The sequence below is a fragment of the Grammomys surdaster genome, unplaced genomic scaffold, assembly GCF_004785775.1.
Source record: "Grammomys surdaster isolate TR1022 unplaced genomic scaffold, NIH_TR_1.0 126187, whole genome shotgun sequence".
NCBI lineage: Eukaryota > Metazoa > Chordata > Mammalia > Rodentia > Muridae > Grammomys > Grammomys surdaster.
In genome coordinates, this window is record NW_021620993.1 from 7,447,765 (window position 1) to 7,453,595 (window position 5,831).

Consider the following 5,831-nt stretch of genomic DNA (forward strand, 5'->3'; position numbering starts at 1 on the left):
AGATCCCTGTGAATAGGAGGTCAGCCTGGTCTATACTATGAGTTGTAGAACAGCCAGTCCTAGGACTGCTATATAGTGCGATCTTGTCTTGAAAAACAACTCACCTTGTCCTTTGTTGAAAAATAGGTTGTTCTTATGGTCTTACCTGGGAAGCAACAATTAAATTCCTAAAATCTTTTTTTTAAAAAGATTTATTTATTTATTGTATATAAGTACATTGTAGTTGTCTTCAGACACACCAGAAGAGGACATCAGATCACATTGCAGATGGTTGTGAGCCACCATGTAGTTGCTAGGAATTGAAGCTAGGAATTGAACTCAGGACCTTTGGAAGAACAATCCATGTTCTTAACCACTGAGCCATCTCTCCAGCCCAATTCCTGATATCTTAACACTGAGGAAATAACATTTTATCATGTTCTTGTTATTAAAAACTTCACCAGGAATTGGAACTGTGAAATTTGGAATCACTTCAGCTTCAAAAATAGTGCTGGCCAAATAACTTGGTGATTAAGTGTGCCTCTTGATCTTGCAGAGGATCAGAGTAAGATTTCCAGCACCCATATAGCGTGACTCAAAACTACCTGCAACTCTGACTCCAAGGAATCAGACATCCTCCTTTGCACTCACACATACATGCACATTCACACACAATTAAAATAAGATAACTATTAAGATACAGTTAGATGGACAGGTAGATAAAATGTCTGCTTCATCACACTAAGGCATTGACTGGTGTGATAAAAGAGTCCTCCATCTTGTCTCAACTGAAGCCATATTTGGTTTAGCTAAAATGGACTCCACCTCCCCTTTCTACTCCCACCATGAAAAGTCCCAGGGGAAAGTACCCAACCCTGTTCTAGAAACTCAGAGTCAGAATGTCCCAGCTAACTGCATGATTTTGGCTTCTGTTAAACTGCTTGCTTGCTTTACTCCCCTCTGCAGCTGCTAACAAGGATGTGTTTTTTTCTGTGATTTTTTTTTTCCTTTAAAAAGCTTCCTGTAAATGCATTTGAGGCTGCTCTGTGAGAAGTGTTCCTTTTCAAGCAGTCACTGGTGGCTTAATACAGACTCTGAACTCAGACTTTGGTCATGGTGAATTGTCTTTAAGTCTCTACCCCTAAACATTTGGAGGTCCCACTGAGATCCTTTCAAGACTCTCCCCAGCTTAACCAAACCCCAGGTCTCAGAACAGGCCAGCCTCAGACCTCAGTGGTGTGGACAACTTTGTTCTAAGGAGTGTGTAAGCTGAGATGGCCTAGGGCTCCAAGAAGTGTGTTTTTTAAAGAATGCCTCTGGACCTTCTGTAAATTAGAATGGCCCTCTTTTGTTGTTGAATAGCTATCTGTAGGCACATAAAATAGCCTGAGCAGTATGACTGGTCACAGGAAATCCTGGCCACCCTGATTAGTTCCCTACATAGATGTTTGGCTAAGTCTTCTACAACACCCCCCCTCCATGGCTCAGGACTTGCTCCCTTAAAGCTGGTATCAAGCTTCTGGTAGCAAATCCCAAAACAGGAAAAGCACCAAAAATTCTATTTACTAATCCAGAGGAGGAAGAATTACCCCCACCCAATGTTAGTGGACAAAGATGATCCCCGTTTCAGGCTTCTGCCCCAGAGGCCCTTTCCTCTTCTTCTTTCCTAAAATATACCCCACCCCACCCCTGAGTTCCCTACATACTTGCAGGGGCTCTAATTATGTCTCCTATCAGAATTCAGCAGATATCTCAGTTACCATCCCTGATTCCCTAGACTCCTCAGACTTGATCCAGACCCCAGCAGTTCCTGACACTCTGGAACTGCTGTGGAAAGCCTCTAGACTTGTTCCTTTAGAGCTGAAGGATTTGAGTGAGAAACCTCCAAGCTATTTATGGTATATGTACAACAGGAAGTCCCAGAAATCCCCTTTTGGAGAAACTACAGGCACCCATCTCTCTCCTAGAGAGTGTTTCCTATATCCACCAGCCCACCTGGGATGATTGCCAGTCAACAGCACAGACCGTACTGTTGATATCGGTCTGTAGGTAGTTGGAAGCTAAGAAAGCTGTTCTAGGTCCTGCTGGGGAATTGCTCGCTGATAATGCTTATAGCATCGAGGGCATGTTTCCATGCAGCTAACCCAACTGAGATCCTAACACCAATCAAAGAAAGGAGCTGCTATGCATCCTTTAGACACACTAAAGCCATAGTGGTGGCCCTATGAGAAAACCCAGATAATAAACCAGTCCGGCATAGCAAGTAGCAAAGAGGTCGGGAGACACCATTAGGGAAAGAGCAATGTGCCTACTGCAGGGAGAAAGGACATTGGGAAAGTGAATGCCCTACTTAGAAAAAGACCCCACAAGTACCACGATTAGAAAAGTGACAGGGCCTCAGGAACCTAGGGCAAAATTTAACATTGGGAATGAAGCAATTGACTTCTTAGTAGACATTGGAGCTGACATATTCAGTCCTTAAGAAGCCCCTGGGGCTGGGCAGTGGTGGCGCTTGCCTTCAATCCCAGCACTTGGGAGGCAGAGGCAGGCGGATTTCTGAGTTCGAGTCCAGCCTGGAGTGAGTTCCAGGACAGGCAGAGCTACACAGAGAAACCCTGTCTCAAAAAACCAAAAATAAAATAAAATAAAATAAAATAAAATAAAAAGTATTATATTCGTATTTGGAGCTTGGGAGATGGCTCAGTGATTAGGAGCACAGACTGCTCTCCCAGAGGTCCTGAGTTCAATTCCCAGCAACCACATGGTGGGTGGCTCACAACCATCAGTAATGGGATCCGATGGCCTCTTCTGGTGTGTCTGAAGACTGCGACAGTGTACTCACATACATAAAATAGATAAATCTTAAAAAAAAAAAAAGCCCCTGGGACAATTGATTGATCAAAAGATTGTCTAAGGGACAACAGGAAAAATGGCATGCTAGCCCTGGACCATTAATCCATTCCATAGAACTAGGAAAGGGGACAGTAACCCACACATTCTTGGACAAGCATGATGGCCCTTACCCATTATTGAGATGCGCTCTTTTGTCTAAGCGGAAAGCTGTGGCATCTCTGATGATGAGATGCAGTTAGACTTATAGAAACCCAGCAAAATTTTGGTATCTTACCTCTGTCAGAAGAATATCTCCTAGCTGAAAGTCCTGCCCCCAATCAAAACATACAGTTGGACCATCTTTCAGATTTACAATAAAGATTCCTGGGGATACGGGCAGAAAGCAACTTACTGGGATTGGCCCAGCACCAAGTTCTTATAATCACTCAACTAACCTATAATTGTTTAGCTACCCTTGACTAGACTAAACAATATTCAATGACTCTGGAAGCAAAAAGGGGGAATTGCAGTCCACGTTGCCAGGCTTAGAGAGATAGACATCCTGTCTGGTACCCTGCCAGTCACACTGGAACATACTTTTCCTGCCTATGAAAAAAATCTGGGACCTCTGATTATAGATCTGTCCAATATCTGAGGGAAGTGAATAATAGTGTCGAGACCATCCACACCATGGTCCCAAACCCAAACACTCTCATGAGTTTGATTTTTGCAGAGAGACAGGTGTTCAATGTCTTGGACCTGAAAAAGGCATTCTTCAGCCTCCCATTGGCAGAGATGAGTCAACCCTGTCTGTGTTGGTGGGTTACATGGATGATTGATTGATTGGAAAGGAAGCCACTACAGAGTGAATGTAGGCTTCTCAGCTCAGAGGGATCAGCCTCTGAAGGACTGAACTCCTGACAGCCCCCTTGAAGCTCTTTTTATTGTTACACAAAAAGTACCTTTAGCAAGTCAGTTTCTGAATATCAAAAGTTCTTATCTGACCTAGGGGCTAACTTGAAAGATCAGTCCCCTAAGCAGCTCTCAGGGAGACTTCCTGGTGTGCCAGGTCTGTCTCCAGATCAAGATATAAAAAGGCTCTGAGAATCCTTCAAAGGAACAGCCCCATAAAATCTCCGATAATAATCTCTGACAAAAGGCTACTTTAAGGCTTAAGCGCTATCACTCCAGATTCCTGGCAGATACAACAGTTCTGCTAAAATTCTCAACATAACCCATCATTGTTTTTGAGTGCACATACCCAGAGGGAGGTTACAGCAGGCAACTTAGTAGGATCAGGTTGCCCCAAGGATTTAAAAGCTTTCCAATCCTGTTGATGAGGCACCAAGTCTTGACCTCCTGCCCTTCCATTAGAGGGCTCCTGGGACTATAGTATCACACTATGTAGATGACCTCCTTCTAGCCTCTACAACTAAAATAGATTATAAATGGGCCTCTGAGGGACTGCTTCGAAAGTTACAGACCTTGGGCTACGGAGTGTTGGCTAAGTAAGCTCAGCCTTGTACATCAGAGGGTACTTATCTTGGCTACCAGCAGAGAGGAGGCAAAAGGAGCCTGTCTCAGAGTAGGATTGCTGCCATCCTTCAGATCCCAATTTGAAAGACTAAGAAACAGGTTTGAGAGTTTCTAGGTACAGCTAGATATTGCCACCTCTGGATCCAGGGTTTTGGAAATAGCAAGGTCTCTATACACTGCCATAAAAGGGGGACACTGAGCCCCTAATCTGGACTGAAACTGAGCAAAAGGCATTTGAGGGTTTAACAACAGGCCAGACTTCCACTCCAGCCCCACAACTTTCAGACATCTCAAAACCTTTCATCTGTTTGTCCCTGAAACAAAAGGCATTGCAAAGGGCTTTTACCCTAAACTTTGGGGCCATGGAAATACCCTGTGGCATACCTGTCCCAGTGATTGGCCAGAGAATGGCCCACCTGTCTAAAAGCTGTGGTGGCTACTGCTATCCTAGTAAACAAAGCAGACAAGTTAACTCTGGGTCAGGATCTCATGTGAGCCCTCCTCCAAGGAACACCAGAATACTGGCTAACACTCATATGACCCAGTACTGGGCCCGACTTCTGGACCACCCTCAAGTCCAGTTTGAGAAACCTGCCTGATGATGGCCTGCAGATACTTACCCATGAACCGTGTGGTCACTTATTCAATAACACTAGTACCAGCTTTCTGTTGTTGATGGTCGCTTTTCTTTGATTTCTTTCCACAAGTTGGAAGATTAGCAGGATGGGGTCTTGCCCCACTTAAAGCATTCAACTGTTTTTCTAATCCAAAGTCCCAAAGTCCACATTCTGCTCACAAGCAGCATGGTCAGGCTGGCATAGCACTGTCTTGCTCCCTTGTAATAACTCTGTTTTCATCAGCGTTCTATTGCTGCGAATGACCAAGGCGACTCTTGCAAGAGAAAGCATCTAACTGGGGCTTGTTTGCAATTTCAGAGGCTTATCATCATGGTGGGTGTTAACATTTTCTCTAGGCTCGGCCCAACAGTTACCTAAAAACAGCCAGGTACAAGTCTGGCTTGCTAGAAAAGGACTGTTCTCTCTCTCTCTCTCTCTCTCTCTCTCTCTCTCTCTCTCTCTCTCTCTCTCCCTCTCTCCCTCCCTTCCTCCCTTCCTCCCTTCCTCCCTCCTTCCCTCCCTCTCTCCCTTTCCACATGTTCCCAGCTAGCCTCTCCCTTCTTTCTCTCTCCTCCGTCTTTCTGTCCTTCTCTGTCCTCTTTCTTTCTCTGCCTCCACCCCCTTCCCCTCACTCCTGCCACATCGTGCTGCTGCATTACAAACATATCATTATTAGTCCCCACATCTGGGGCAACTAGTCAAGTTCTTGTTGAGTGCCCTCAGGACTGTCATCCTAAACCCTGCTCCCCAACTCCTCCCATTCTCCATCTGTGGTTCCTAGGGTAGCTCGGGGCCGGTTGTGTCTGTGGTCCCTAGGGTAGCTCGGAGCCCGTTGCATCTGTGGTTCCTAGGGTGGCTCGGGGCCGG